The 14,635-nt window shown below is 45.5% G+C and overlaps 1 non-coding gene across 6 annotated transcripts in view; it reads right to left on the minus strand.

Moving 5' to 3' along the window:
• LOC113266114 (uncharacterized) overlaps positions 1-14,635 on the minus strand; it is a 151,694-nt gene that overhangs the window by 69,842 nt on the left and 67,217 nt on the right. For 2 of the 6 annotated variants that reach the window (XR_008957234.1, XR_008957236.1), the window contains exons 1-3: positions 10,339-10,659; positions 3,005-3,144; positions 1,862-1,959 (exon numbers count right to left, since the gene is read on the minus strand). This is a non-coding gene — a transcript (uncharacterized LOC113266114). Of the gene's footprint in view, positions 1-1,861; positions 1,960-3,004; positions 3,145-10,338; positions 10,660-14,635 lie in introns of those variants that run through there. The other 4 variants (XR_008957238.1, XR_008957237.1, XR_008957233.1 and 1 more) reach the window with 3 other exon arrangements.

Below are 14,635 nucleotides of genomic sequence, written 5' to 3' on the forward strand. Positions count from 1 at the left end.
AACTGTTCTAACAATTTAAGTCTTCATTTAAAAAAAAAAATTGCTTACCCTCTAAGAAACAATGTCACCTTAAAAAGCCTGGGCTCCCCTCCCAGGCAATTTGGGGGGTGCTGTCTCAGCTGGAATAGGTTTACTAACAACCAGAGGCCACTGGTGGTGACCCCACAGATCGTGGCCTCATGTCAAAGCCTGTTTCTGAGTTGCCTTGTCTCCCAACCTACCTCCCTAAAATTCAGGTAACTCCTTTCTTACCCGATTCTCTTCTCTCCTAGCTTGCCATGTGTTTAGCTTCAACCAGCCTATTTGCTGGTCCATTCTATCTTGAACTTTTTTTTATTCAGATTTTTAGCACCACAGCTCTTACAGATATTTCAGTGCCCCCCACAGAATTCCTCACAGTTTTGTCCAACTCTGTTTTCACAGTTCCAAGTTCATGCCACTGACAGGTGGAAGAAGGTGGGGTAGGTAAAGCATATTTAAATTTCTGGATGGCTTTCACCCTCCTCTCTATAAGGACAGGAAACAAGCAGAGAATGTATCACTGTCCCTGCCTCTCTCTCCATAGTGGGGCCATCTCTGTCACTTCTCATCCGCCTGACCTCAGGCTTCTTCCGATAGAGTCCTGCGGGCCCACCGGGTCCGGGCACCCCAGGGTCAGCTCAGAAATGAGCTGATGAGGTTGGCATGAGATTTTGCTCCTTTCTCTCTCTCTCTCATACACACCTGCATCCACACACGCATAGGCTTGGTGCGCGTGCACACACGCCTCTATACAACTGACCCTCTGTGAGCCTGAGCACAGGCTCAGGTCACGTCTGTCAACTCCCACGTGGCTGGGGAATTCCAAATGGAAATCCCTAAGCAGGCCACACTAATTCTACCGTATCCTTCAGCTGTTGGCAATGGCGCTGCCTATCCTATTTCCTTTTCTGTCTTCTTTTGTCGCAGGAGCTCTTACTTGAATATCAAACAGGTTTTTGCACCAGGGCACACAAGTTGAATGACTAGTTTAGAACAGACCATTCTCAGGGTGAGGGGAATAACTCGGTAAAATTGATGTGGCAAGTCTTCCTCTTCCGACCAAGAGGGGACGGTGGTGCAGAAGTGTGGTACGAGGAAAGGGCAGTGGACATAAAGTCGGACAAGTTGGTCTCTAATCCAACTTCTGCTACAAACTGTGCATCTTGGGCCCAACCTGTATGAGCCCTGGTTCCTCCACCTGTGACATCACTGACACGGCAGCAGAAACAACTGACAAGGATGTTTCTGAGATTAAGTTTTAGAATATGTAAAACACTTGAATCTCATCTTAGGTTAGCTGCCAGGATTCTGACACGCTCCTGGTTTTCCTCCTGCCTCACTGGCTGGTCCACCTCAGTCTTTACTGGTTCCTCCTCATCTCCCCAACCTCTGAAGATTGGATTCAAGCCTTGGACTTCTGCTTTCCATTTCTACTTACTCCTTCGGTGATCTTATCCAGTTGCATGATTTTTAATATCATCTGTAGCCTGAGGACGTGAGCATTCCTATCTCCATCCCAGAACCCTTTCCTGAACTCCAGACTCATATGTCCACCTGCCTTTTATCATCTCAGCTTGGGTGATAAACAGGCATCTCCAACTATACACTTCAACCCTGCTCTCCTGCGGTCTTTCCTTATTCAGTAAATGGCAATTCCATCCTTCTGGTTGATTGGATCCAAAATCATGTAGTCATCCATGACTCATTTTTTTCACACCTCCTATCCATTCCACCAGCAAATCCTGAAATGGAGTTCTAACTTCAAAAGATAGCCCGAAACACACAGTTTTTCACCACCTCAGCTGCTACCATCCTGACACAAACCAACATCATATCTTACCTGGATTCTTGCTGTAGTTTCCTAAGTAGTCTTCTTGGTTCTGGCCTTGACCCTTCCAGCCTCCTCAGTCTGTTTTCCACACAACAGACACAGTGATACTGTTAAAACATAAATATGATCATGTCGTTCTTCTTCACAAAACTGTCCAACTTCTACCCATCATATTCAGAGAGATCACTGTATCACTTACTAAAATATGGAGATCAGGGCACCTGGGTGGCTCATTTGGTTAAGCGCCTGACTCTTGGTTTCAGCTCAGGTGGTGACCTCAGGGTCATAGGATCGAGCCCTGTATAGGGCTCCATGCTCAGCAGGGAGTCTGCTTGGGATTCTCTCTCCCTCTCCCTCTGCTCCTCCCCACCCCCGGTTGTGTGCACGCACTCTCTCTCTCTCTCTCTCAAATAAATAAACAAATCTTTAAGTAAAATAAAATATATTTTTTATTTTCAAAGCGGTGTCTGCTTCATAGAGTTGTTGTGAGGATTAGGACTCAGGATACGTAAAGCACTTAGAACTGATACTCACTGAGTGTTTACCGCAGAGCGAACACTGCCCTACATACTTTATATAAAAACTCATTATGTATCAGCTCATTAATTCTCATAAGAATTCTGAGGTATGTACTATTATTATACCCATTGTACAGCTGAGGAAATCGCATTACAGAGAGGTTAAATAGCTCTCCCAAGGTCACACAGCTAGTGAGGGGCAGAACTGGGCTTCTACTCCAGGCAGTGGGCCTCCAAAGCCTGTGCTTTCACCATCCTGCCTAGTCAGTAAGCCTTCTTCTTTACATACTCTTCATTATTTTTTTTTTAAGATTTTACTTTAAGTACTCTCTATACCCAACAGGGGGCTTGAACTCACAACCCCAAGATCACGAGCCACATGCTCCACTGACTGAGCTAGCCAGGCACCCCAGTGACATACTCTTTAGATGCTGAATAGTACCCCATCATATGGAGGGACCATTAATGTACTTAACCAAGTCTTCACTAAGTCCTCTGACTGTTCCAGAGCTTCTCACTTAAGCTAGTAAATTCATGTATTCAACAAATATCACTGAATGACAATATACCAGGCACCGGGTCACAGCAGTGAACAACCAAAAAATGGACATAAAACTGTCATCACGCAGCTTACATTTTTTAGAAGTACTTTTTATAATGGAGGTGTCACTAGAGGCTGACTTGCTTATTGAGTAATTGCTCTTCTCTGCTGAGGCGACCAGACTCAGCTTCATTCATTTGACGCATCTCTCGGGCAAGGCACTCGGCGAGCTTCTGTGGGAGGAAGGAAAATGACTCAGACACGGACCGGGTTCTCAGGACGTTGTACATTAACACACGCCGAGTATCTCTAGGAAGCAGCTCTTGTAGAACTTGTTTCTGGGTCTATCCTGTGCCTTTTTTCATTTGCATACCTGTCATTAAACATCTAAGCTCCCCAAGGGGGAAGAACATTCATGTGGTTTCCTTTTTCTCTTCCCACAGAGCCTAGAAGAGTGCTTTGAAAACAATGGCTTCACAGATTTATGAAGTACCAAGTTCTAAAAAGCTTCCTCAAAAAACTGGCCACAAAATTGATTCCCCCATTGTTCTGCCCTTATTTAGGCCACAGGAATTTAGTCCATCAAGAGACAGAAGAAGAAAAGAATTAAGACTACAGCGACCTTTTATAATGATAAATATGTTAATTATTCTCTCCCAGACTACTTTTAACCCTTTAATCGTGGGGCTGGAGGAAACTTCACAATGATCTGGATGCTCACTTCAAAATACAAAAGATTAATTATCTCACACACACACACACACACACACACACAATGCATGCACACATGCACACACACCCTGCTTAAAACCCTTCAATGATTTCCCACCATTTTTGAGGAAGAAATTGGCAAATCTACAGCAAGACCTCCAGTACCCAAGGCCCCACGTGGCCTGGCTGTGCCTGCCTCTCCAGCCTGACCTCACAGGGTACCGTAAGTGCTCTTGCTTTCTGCATGCCAGCCACAGGGCCTGGCTGTGGTTCTCCAAAACAAGCCTGCACCATTGTGCCCCAGGGCTTTTGCACGCCCAGTTCTCTTCCTAAGAAAGCATTTTTTCTCCAACCTTCAGATTCAACTCAATCATTACTTCCTTGGGCAAGCTTTCACTAGCTCAGGGCCCCAGACTCCACCTGGCAACATACCTTCTCAAAGATCCATACCTTTAGTCTCCTATTCATCTATTCTTCAACCTAGTTGTAATTTTATTTGTATATGTGAAAATATGTCATGAATGTCTCTCTCTCTCTTACTAAATTCCATGCTTCATGAGTGCAAGGACCATTTCTGGTTTTGCTCATCCGTGTACATCCAGAGCAGAGCACAGTACTAGAAACCTTAAAAGGGGATCATTCACTCAACAAATGTATAATGAGCATGTTCCGTGTGCCCAGTCTTGTTCTATGTGCTGGGAATAGAACAGTGAACAAACCCAAATCCCTGTCTTTCTGGAATTTATATTCTGGTTTTGGAGTAGAGACAGTAAGCAAATAAACAAGATGATTTCAAGGGCATAAGTGTTGTCAGGATAAGGGGGTAGGACGGGACCACTAGGGCTGGGGTGGGATATTATTTCAGACAATGATCAGGAAAGGTTTCTATCAAGAGATAGAATATGAGCAGAGTCTTGAGTGTTTTGAAGGGGCACTGGATTTTCAGTGCAAAAATTGGAATAGTCCCAGACAATCCAGAACAATCGACTGATTAGCACAGAATACTGCTGAGAGCCTGGCTGCCTACCCTCAGCCACTTACCCAAGAATATGTTTCTCTCACACCTGCTAAATGTCTTTTCCAGAAACATTCACTTCTTGAGAAACTGTAAGAGCTTAGAACTTAATAAATACTTTGTAATGATGAGGAGCCTTCCCAGGAATCCACCCCCACTCAGCTTAGGAATGATCTTGGCTTTGAGATTCCCAGACACACCAGGCCCCCTCCTGCAATCCTCCAGCTCTTGGAGGCCCATATTTGGACTTCCATTTGGGTGAAATCCACCCACCAGGAAAAGCTCATTTCCTCCCTCTCTCTGGCTCACGCTCCCAGCCTGGAACCTTCCCCTACAATATCCCTTGGCAGACGCCTTCTTCACTCCCTCCTGGCTGGCTGGGCTTCAGTGAGGTCCACCCAATAGTCAACTACCTCTCATAAACTGCAGAGTGGCAGAGCCCTGCCCAGGGGTGTTCCCACTCCTTTGGGCCCCAACAATTTGTGGCTGCCCCCTTGGCACAGGTGCTAATTCCTCCACCATTCTAATTGCTCTAAACTACCTCTTTAATGGATTCCAAAAACAGTTCTGGCTAACCTTATTTTTTGTTTCACGTTCAATCAAATTCCTAAGCCACTGTTAAGAACTTCTCTTTTTCTGTGACCCTCTTTCCCACCCTCCCTCTCCCTGCCCTTCTCCCCTTTCCTCCCCACTGCCTCCAACTGAGCTGAGTGTTTTAGTGCTCCAGAGCCAAACTTACAAGGCTCTGGTCCCAACTCTCCTCTCACCAACTGTAAGGGCAACATTACCACCTACCTCATTGGGATGTAAAGAGGATAAAAGAGTTAATTTACATTAAGCACATAGAACAGTGGTACACAGTAGGCCTTCACATGGATGTACTGAACAAATGCAATGTTGGCTCTTATTACTACTGTCCCAGAGATTAAGGGCCCTTTGTGCTCTGCTGGACAGTAAGTGGCTGCAGTCCATGGTTTTATTTGAAGAGACAAAATATCCTTCTGTCCAAATGCCTCCCTCTCAACTTTAGAACCCCTACAACTAGCATCTGTATTTAACAAAACACATGGGCAGGAGAGGAAACATTATAACAATTATTCTATTCTTTTTCTAGAAGAGTTTACCAGATTAAATGGAAGAAGAAGAAGGACTATAACTGGATGGGAAGAAGAGAGTATGTGGCTGGTGTGGAGAGAAGGTCCAGGGGAGCACCATAAGGAGGGGGCACCATGAGGGCCCCGGGTCTTGAGAGGGTGAGAAAAGCCGAAGCAGAGGGCATGCAGAAATGCAAAGGGTAGAGAGAGGAGAGGTACAAAGACAAAATTCGTCTAGGTTGATGGAACCAAGTTCTTTTTAAACCAACACACCTTTCCTCCCCAGCTCTGCCCCAATCAAGACTGGGCTGCTTACTGCAGGCATCCTGGTCACGAGAAGAGAGCCTGTACTTCCGAGCCAGTCTAAGCTTGGAGAAAATGCCGATTCTACCATTTACAGATTGACAAAGTTAACCAAACCTTTCTAAACCTTCTCTGTAAAAACAACAATTAAAACAAAAAAACCCTTCAACAGTAAAGTTGTGAGGATTAAATATAGGAAAGCCTGTGAGATGCCAGGTTCGTGCTAGCTCCTGGGAGGCACTCAAATCACTCAGCTTCCTCTAACTATTCCCCCAGCACCGGCCTTGAGCACACTTGGTCAGCTGTCTCAGAACAAACTCAATCCATGACCTCTTGCAGTTTCATGTCTGGTCTTTGCAAGTGATTTATTACATTTAATTCAATTCAACAAAAATTTTGTAGAATGTCAAGCACTAAACTGAGTGCTAGAGATATAAAAGGATCAAGTCTCACTTGCTCCCTCCCCACCAAAACGTGTAGCCTGTAGGGGAGACTGGTGAGTATGTTGTTCGCACAGTAACGAGCACACCAATAAGAGAAATACAAGGGCTGTCGGAACACATACAGCTCTCATATCGTATAATAAATGCATACATAAAACCCATGTCATTTATGTTGTGTCAAGACTCCGCAATCACAGACATCTGCAATAGAAATCTGCATAGACATCACAGTGGAGCTAACTTTTATGCTGGAAGTAGTTCCAAAGTCGGCACATAGCTGAAAACTACACAAGCAATCACGTTTTTAAAAAAAAACCATATTATTAATAAAATACAGTACACATGGTTTTTACATGCAATCATGCATAGTTACATATATGTAAGCTTATAATAATCTACAATAATAAAGATTATTTAATAAGGAATAAATATGTATTACAAAGAAGAAACCAAAAATTGAATTAGATTGCAAAATCAATGTTCTTCATGTAAAAATTTTTGGTAAAAATGCTTGTTTATTTATTTATTTTTTAATATCTTTATTTTGGGGAGCACCTGGGTGGCTCAGTCGGTTAAGCATCTGCTTTCGGCTCAGGTCATGTCCCAGCGATCCTGGGATCAAGGTCTTGTGTCAGGCTCCCTGCTCAGTGGAGAGTCTGCTTCTCTCTCCCCCTGCTCTTGTGCACTCTCTCTCTCTCTCTCCCTCCCTCTCAAATAAATAAATAAAATCTTTAAAAATAAATAAATAAAAGGTTTTTATTTTTAAGTAATCTCTACACCCAACATGGGTCTTGAACTTACAACCCCAAGCTCAAGAGTCACAGGCTCTACCAACTGAGCCAGCTAGGTGCCCCAAAAATGCATGTTTATTTCTGGTAAATGAAGTCCTAAAGGGCCAGGATACAGCTCAACACAAAGCACATTCACACTCTTCAACTTTTCTGGAAAAATATACATAAAGGCAATAGACTCAGGAAACCATCCTTTGATTCTCATAGGATCCAGTTGATTTTACAGAGTACAGAAAGAAAACTAGCCTCCGAAACTTATTAGCCTTATATCCTTGGACAAATGATAGGATCATAACATCTCTAGGTTTTAAGAGAACTTAAAGATCACTAGTCCAACCTCTCATTTAGAAGTTTCAGTTCCTCCCTAAGGGATCAAACAGCCTCTACTTAGATCATTCCAGTGGCTAGAAACCACCCATTCCACCTAAGAACACCTCCAGCAATAAGTAATTTAAACATACAATTACTTCAAAAATTTAATACATCAAAATAATGTGTTGCATCAGGATCTTCCTGGTGCTGCTTCGCTTTAAAAATATTATGAACAAATCACTCTGCAATATCCTTAGTATATAAAAGAGTCATATAAACTGATAAATCACTAAGATCCCAATAGATAAAAATACAAATAGAGAATCACAACACTTGTATTAAAAGGTTCAGTCTAGAGGCGACTGGGTGGCTCAGTCCATTAAGCATCCGACTCTTGGTTTCAGCTCAGGTCACGATCTCAGGGTCCTGGAACCAAGCCCTATGCTGGGCTCCGCGCCCAGTGCGGAGTCGGCTTGAGACTTTCTCTCCTTCTCCCTCTGCCCTCCCTCCACCCCACCCCACCCCACCTCTCTCTCCCTCCCTCTCTCTCCCTTTCTCTAAAATAAATATATAAACCTTTTTAAAAAAATAAAAGTTTCAGTCTAGCTCATTTAATGGGCAAAATATTTTTTCACAACTTAATCCACTAAATAACAGAGGTTATGAAAATTATAATACTCAATATTAGCAAAGGAACAATGAAACACACTTAGAAACTGGTAGAAAAATTGTAGATTGCTACAAATTTCATGTATTTCAATTCGACAATACTCATTTGTCAGAGAATAAAGACCAAGAGCACCTGAGGTATTTTTTTTTCCTAAATCACACCTGAGTCTACTAATTTACCAGCCAAGGGAGCACACACCACTGGAGACATTTGCAGAGCAGTACCCTAAAGGGGGAAAAGTCAAGATTTGGTTTTGTTGTGTTTTGTTTTGTTTTCAGTGCTAGGAAGGAGGAATGCCTGATGGTTATTCTAATCAAGCACAGAAAACTAGCACTCTGGAGAGGTAGTGGGTTTAAGCAAGTCCCATTACTCATTGGTCAGAAGAGTCTTCAGTCAGTTCCTGAGGTGGGGGCGATGGGGGTTGTCCCTTAAGGTTCAAGGTCCTTTATTAGCTTCACCTGGTTAGAACCAGTTGGGATGAAACATAATTTTTGGTTTTAAACGAAGATTCATCTGTGTAGCTGTTCCTTCAACACTGCACATTAACCAACTCCATGCTGGGCACTGGCAATACAGTGGTCAAGAAGACAGAGCTAGTCCCTGCGCTCATGGAAATTGCCACTTGGCAATGTGATCTCATCATGAAAATGTTTATGTTATTTGACCTAAAATTCCACTTCAGGAAATCCACGCTAAGGAGATAATAAATAAAATGGTCAAATATTTATACACGAAGATATTCACTGGCGTATTGCTTAGTCAAAAAATGGAAACAACCTAAACTTCCAACAGTGTTGAAAAAATATAATATATTCACGAAAGTGACTATAAAGTTTTAGTGACATGGGAGAATGTGTATGATATAACATTAAGAAAGGTAAATAATAAAAAAAAAATAACATAGACTGGAGTCTCAGTTATATTAAAAAGAATTTTTAAAGTACCTAGGAAGAAATATACCTGAAATGCTAACATTATTGGTATCTATATGTTGGATTATAAAGTGTTTTTCCTGTTTATATTTTAGTTTACTTGTTTTTACAAAATCATGTATTAATTTTAAAATCTGGAAAGAGTTTGACAAACACTCTAGCCCCTCCAAAAAAAAAAAAATCAAAACAAAAACTAGGCAAACTGAAGAGTGCTCTACAAGTGGCTTAGCTCTGTGTTTGCAGTTAAGATCCTGTAACCTTGTGCTGTGTCTAAAGGCAGAATTTCCATGAGAATTAACTCATTTTTGTTCCTACGGACTCTATAGAAACTGTGTTCTCCGTGGTTTACCCAAGATGAGCAAACAAGAGACACAGATCGTCCTGAAGTGGACAACGTCTCTCACTTCCCACCCTGACATTGTAGGACCAAGGAAAAGAAACCCCGCCTCTCCTTTCCACGGGCCACGGGCCACGGTAGTTAAGGAAACTCCAAGTACATTCTCATCTTGAACCTCATGGCAACCCCAAGTGAGAAGAAGCTGAGTGATGTCAGTCACACTGCCCAGGGTCACGGGCAATGGCCCAAGCCTCAGGATTCAGACGCAGGCCTCGTGTTCCAGGTGCGGCCCTTGTCCCCACACCAGCGCGACCCTCATCCGTGGCAGGCATCCAAGGACACCCTTGGTGTATTTGAGGAGGGCTGGCCAGTTACTCAGGGAACACTGCTCTTACTGTAAGCTCAGCTGCATCCCTATAAAGCCTACAAAAGGTAACAGCTGTGTAGACAGTGGGCCGATTTCACACATATTAATATAAACTCTCCCTCCCCCAGCACCCTCGCCCCACGCACCCCCGGGACTCTTTTTTTCCTCTTTAACTTGTCTTCCCAGTGAACACAGGAGAATGGAAGATGTTGGTAAAACAGGCTATGCCGACACTCAAATTTATTTACCCAAGAGCTGAGTACCTCTACATATAAGTTACAGCAGATTGTTTTCGTGCCAACGGATAAAATACCTGAACATAAGCTTTGATTTCCTCGGCTGTCAAATGGATTGAACAGCGCCTGCCCTTCCTATCCTTTCCGTGTCACAGGGTGGTTTAGGGAGCCACTGAAACAAAGAGGGTGCGAGACTACAGATGGCTCTTCACTTACGTAAGATGCTGTGAAGTGCAAGGCCGGGGGCCGGGCCTCGGGGCTCAGTGGACTCCCCCAGGAGCCAGGAGAGGCTAAGGCCGGCGCCCACGCGGACCTGACGTGATTCTGGCCGCCCCTGCCTAGCAGAATTCCCGGGTGCCGGCGCTGCGGATCAAAGATCACAGCCCCGCAGCACCATAAAGCCGTAAAGATCAAAATCGGCACCCGCGGCCAGCCCGGGGGTGAAGTCCTCCGCGGGCGCGCGCGCAGCTGTGCGCGAACCTCTCCACAAGCGCGCGCGGGCGGGGGCGGCGGCGGCGGCTGCGGCGCGGGCTTGGCCCCCACGCCCGGCCCGGCCCGGCTCGCCGCTCACGTAGCGAGAGCGTGAGTCAGCGCGCTCGGCCGCACCCCTGAGCCCAGGCAGAGTTCCCTGGAACCGCGCCGGCCGCCGCACGTCCCGCCGCCAGGCTCTGCAGGCCGAGCAGCCGGCTGTCCGCGTGGGCGGCGGAGGCGGCGCGAGGGGCCGGGCGGTAGCAGTCGGGAAAGCCACGCGGCTGTGGGGCTCGCCTTCCCTCCGCGGAGCTCCCCCCACCCCCACCCCACCCCGCCGGCGCTGGCCGGCCCGGAAGGAGGGGCGGCAGGGGCAAGGGAAGGACAGAGCCTTGGACGGTGGTCCTGAGCCAGTGGGAACTCGACCTTCGTGTCCCTGTGTGCTTTCCTTTGAGCCGCACACTCGCCTGCTCACGTTTGGCGCGACTCAGCAGTTCCCCCGCCGAGGCTGTGGGGCCCAGCTGCGGGGGGGTGGGGGGGGGGGGGCGTCGTGCCCGGGGCAGACGGGAGGTGGGGGGATGGGGTGAATAAATTCGGGGGGGGGGGAGTCCCTTATCAACCTAATCTCCACAGGCAGCGGGGGCTTAGTGGAGGCGGCCTGCATTTCCTCAAATCTGCACCTGTTTAGTTACAACCACCAACTTTATAAGAGGAAATTGCCTACGTGCCTGACGGCTGAAGGGCAGAATTAGAAGTACTCTTGACTAAACGTGTGAACACAGCAGTGCCTCCTGTTCAGCCCTAGACCTACGGGGTTGCAAGACTGGGCCTCCTAAGGGCAGAAAAAATTCAAGTCTTCCTTTGCCCTTTGGTGAAATATTCTTTCCCAAATTAGGGCACGCTATCAAGCTTTCCTTTTTGTGTATTTGTGATGTGCCTTTGTCACTCTTTGAAAGCCTGAGCTCGGGGTCGCCATGTTATAGGGGGGTGGGGGGGCGGGGGAAGAACGCTTAGGAAGGGAAAGCCTTAGATGGGGAAGAGGAAATGTGAATTAGGAAAGGGGCACTGAACAAAGAGTAAAGTGATTCATGGAATAGTAGTGAGCCCCTAATGGAGGTGAGGCATGCCTGGCCACTGGAATTGACAATGAGTGGCTCCGCAGGGTCCCTACTCCCAAGGATTTACAGTTGAGAGAGGACACCACCAAGTAAAGTGAAACACAAGGGAGAATTAGTGCAATGGTTGAACACCCGGACTCAGGAGCCAGGCCGTCCAAGTTCCCAAGCCAGCTCTGCAGCTTCCGGGGCCAACTGATTGCCCTCAGCCCCATTCATTTTCCTTGTTTGAAAAATGAGAATGGGAAACAATACTTTTTAGAACTTTTCGAAGAACTAAATACATTAATACAAGCAAAGCACTTGAACAATGCCCTGCGTTCACGAGGCACTCAATAAATATTGTTTTAAAAAAAATGAATGAAGGAGACACAGGCAGGGCCCAGTACAGCAAAGCAGATTATGTACTGCTTAACTCCAGAAGGCACATACACCGAGATGTCAATGGAACTTTCCAGAACTGTGCAATGTGGTAGTCCTGAGTACGTGTGTTTTAATATTGTTCATAATAGTAAGAAATTGAAAACTAAAATGCATTTTTAAATAAAATGTACATTCATACCATGGAGTGATACTAGAGCCATTAAAAGGAATAAATTACATCTATGTGTATCAAAATGGATAAACCCCAAAAATATATTGACTGAAAATCAGTTAAGTTGCAAAATGATGCACACGGCACGATACCATTTATCTAAAGCATGCACACACAAAAATCTTTTTTTTTTATGCTGGAAGAATACACACCAAACTTAAAGGTATCTCTGGATGGAAGAAGAGGAATTAGGATTTGACATGGTGGTCATTAGGGATTTAGCTTATTCTATATTATACTAATTGTTTCAAAGAATGAGGTACATCTATATCATGAAGTTTTGTGGGGTTTTTTTTTAAGGTAGAGATATACAAAATAAAATCAGAAGCAAATATATCAACACTGTCTAATTCTGGGTTGCAAGAATATGAGTGATCATTCTTTTTCATTTGTACTTTTCTGTATATTCAAATTAAAAATAATTACAACCTGCAGTACAAGTGCTATCAGAGTTACGAAAGGGGTGGGCCTGGAGAGCCTGTCTTGGGTGAAGCGAGGCTTGCATGCTCAGAACCTCTGGTACAAAACAGGAAAGATCTGGCTTTCTAAGACCCCTCTGTTCTGACTGCACCCTGGGGCAGGAATGGGTGCCTCTGGCATGCCAGGGCTGGCCGGTGGACTGGGCCAGGGCTTCCCTGAGCATGGTGTTGCGGGTACCTACCCTTTGTAGATTCCTCCTTCAATCCTTGGGCTCCCTAAAATATGGCATTCTAGTGCCTGCCAGGGAGACAGCTGATGATGGTAGAACCCCTGAGGGAGAGCGCCATGCTCCACATACGTGCCACCTACAGTACTGAAAATGCAGTGAGCTATTGAATGTTACACAGCAGGTGAATAGTAAAGGTGGATATGGAAAGCATTTCCAACTCCCATCTGTGAACGACTGCTCTTCTCCTCAGTCTCTGCTGAGGACACTTCTATGGGTATCGCCCTCTCTGGAAGCAGCTCAGTGTAGTGGTCAAGATTCCAGGCTTTGCAGACACTCAAGTCTTGACTATGATTTGGTGCAAGTTACTCAACTGCTCTGAGCCTCAGTTTTCTCTTTTGTGAAATGGGGATAACAACAGTGCTGGGGGTACAGACTGGGAGCCCTCAGTCAGTTGTGGCTAGGTGTAGATCAGAAGAGGAGTCTTTTGATAACAGAGACTATTTTAAAGAGATGATTTCTTATCCTATGGCTGTCCTTTACCCTAGTAAAGGGTTAAATGGCTGTAGAAAAAGGATGAAAGCCTTTTGCCTCAGTCACGTGGGACTGAACTTGATATTGACATTCTAAGAGAGTTTTAGGCCTAGGAACAGTTGTTTCAAGAAAGCCCATTACCCCCCCCTTAAAGAACCCATTGTTTTTGTTTCTTAATAGCCAGAATTATCCACTCAAAGCCCCCATCTCCAAACAGGATGTTCTCACATTTAAAAAATCACTTGGACACCAGTGTCTTCTGAAGGAAGCAGACGGAACTTGTGATTAAATGAAACACACGAAGAATTCCTTCTTTCTCCCATGGTTGCTTTCTCTCCCTGGCACCCGTGAACAAAAGCGTCTAAGGGATTTTTTATTCTGTCGTGCTGAAACTCCGTGATTTGAACCTGAGTCCCAGCTGCTCCTTTAGAACAGGTTACAAAATGTTGTTCAGTCCAACCAGACCCGGGGAGGGGTAAACACGTACCTCGAGATGGTGGGACGTGCAGAATGTCAGGGGAGCAGAACCAAGCAGAGTTAAGCATGTGCTGTGACTAATAAAGGAGACCTGGGGTGTGGCTGTCATGAGAGAAGTCACCTCCCCACAGGGCCCCAGTACCTAAGAACGTTGGGGGAAACAACGATTGATTCCCAGGCAGTATTTACCCAGCCAGGGTGAATGTGGCTTTAGTTATCACATTCATGCTTTCCCAAGCTGCCCTCCTGTGCATGTTCAGGAAGGGGGTGCTGCTGCAGGAAGTCTAAACGATCTCTTTTGGGTAAGCCCCGTATCTAGGAAGCGAGCAGCCCAGCCCACAGCAAGAGAGAAAAGCCTCCGCCCTCGGCCTTGGCCAGAGCAGAGATGCCCAGGCATTTCCCCAGGCATCTCAGCCCAGCACCCCTCCCTGTCTTGTTACCAGGGATGGGCTGGGTATGTAGGAAGGCTCCTGGCACAGGGCATCATCATTGCCATGAGTAACCTTTCCTCTACGTTTCAGGATAGCACTGGCCCCTTCACCAAATGCAGTCTGTATTATCTCTCAGAGTACTGGTGGTGGGGATAGCATTTTTTTGTTTTTGTTAGTTTGCTTGTTTTGTGTTTTGTTTTTCGGTTTTTTGCTGGCATAGAAGTAACACACGTCGGTTGCAAAAAAG

The sequence above is a fragment of the Ursus arctos genome, unplaced genomic scaffold (genome assembly GCF_023065955.2).
Source record: "Ursus arctos isolate Adak ecotype North America unplaced genomic scaffold, UrsArc2.0 scaffold_37, whole genome shotgun sequence".
NCBI lineage: Eukaryota > Metazoa > Chordata > Mammalia > Carnivora > Ursidae > Ursus > Ursus arctos.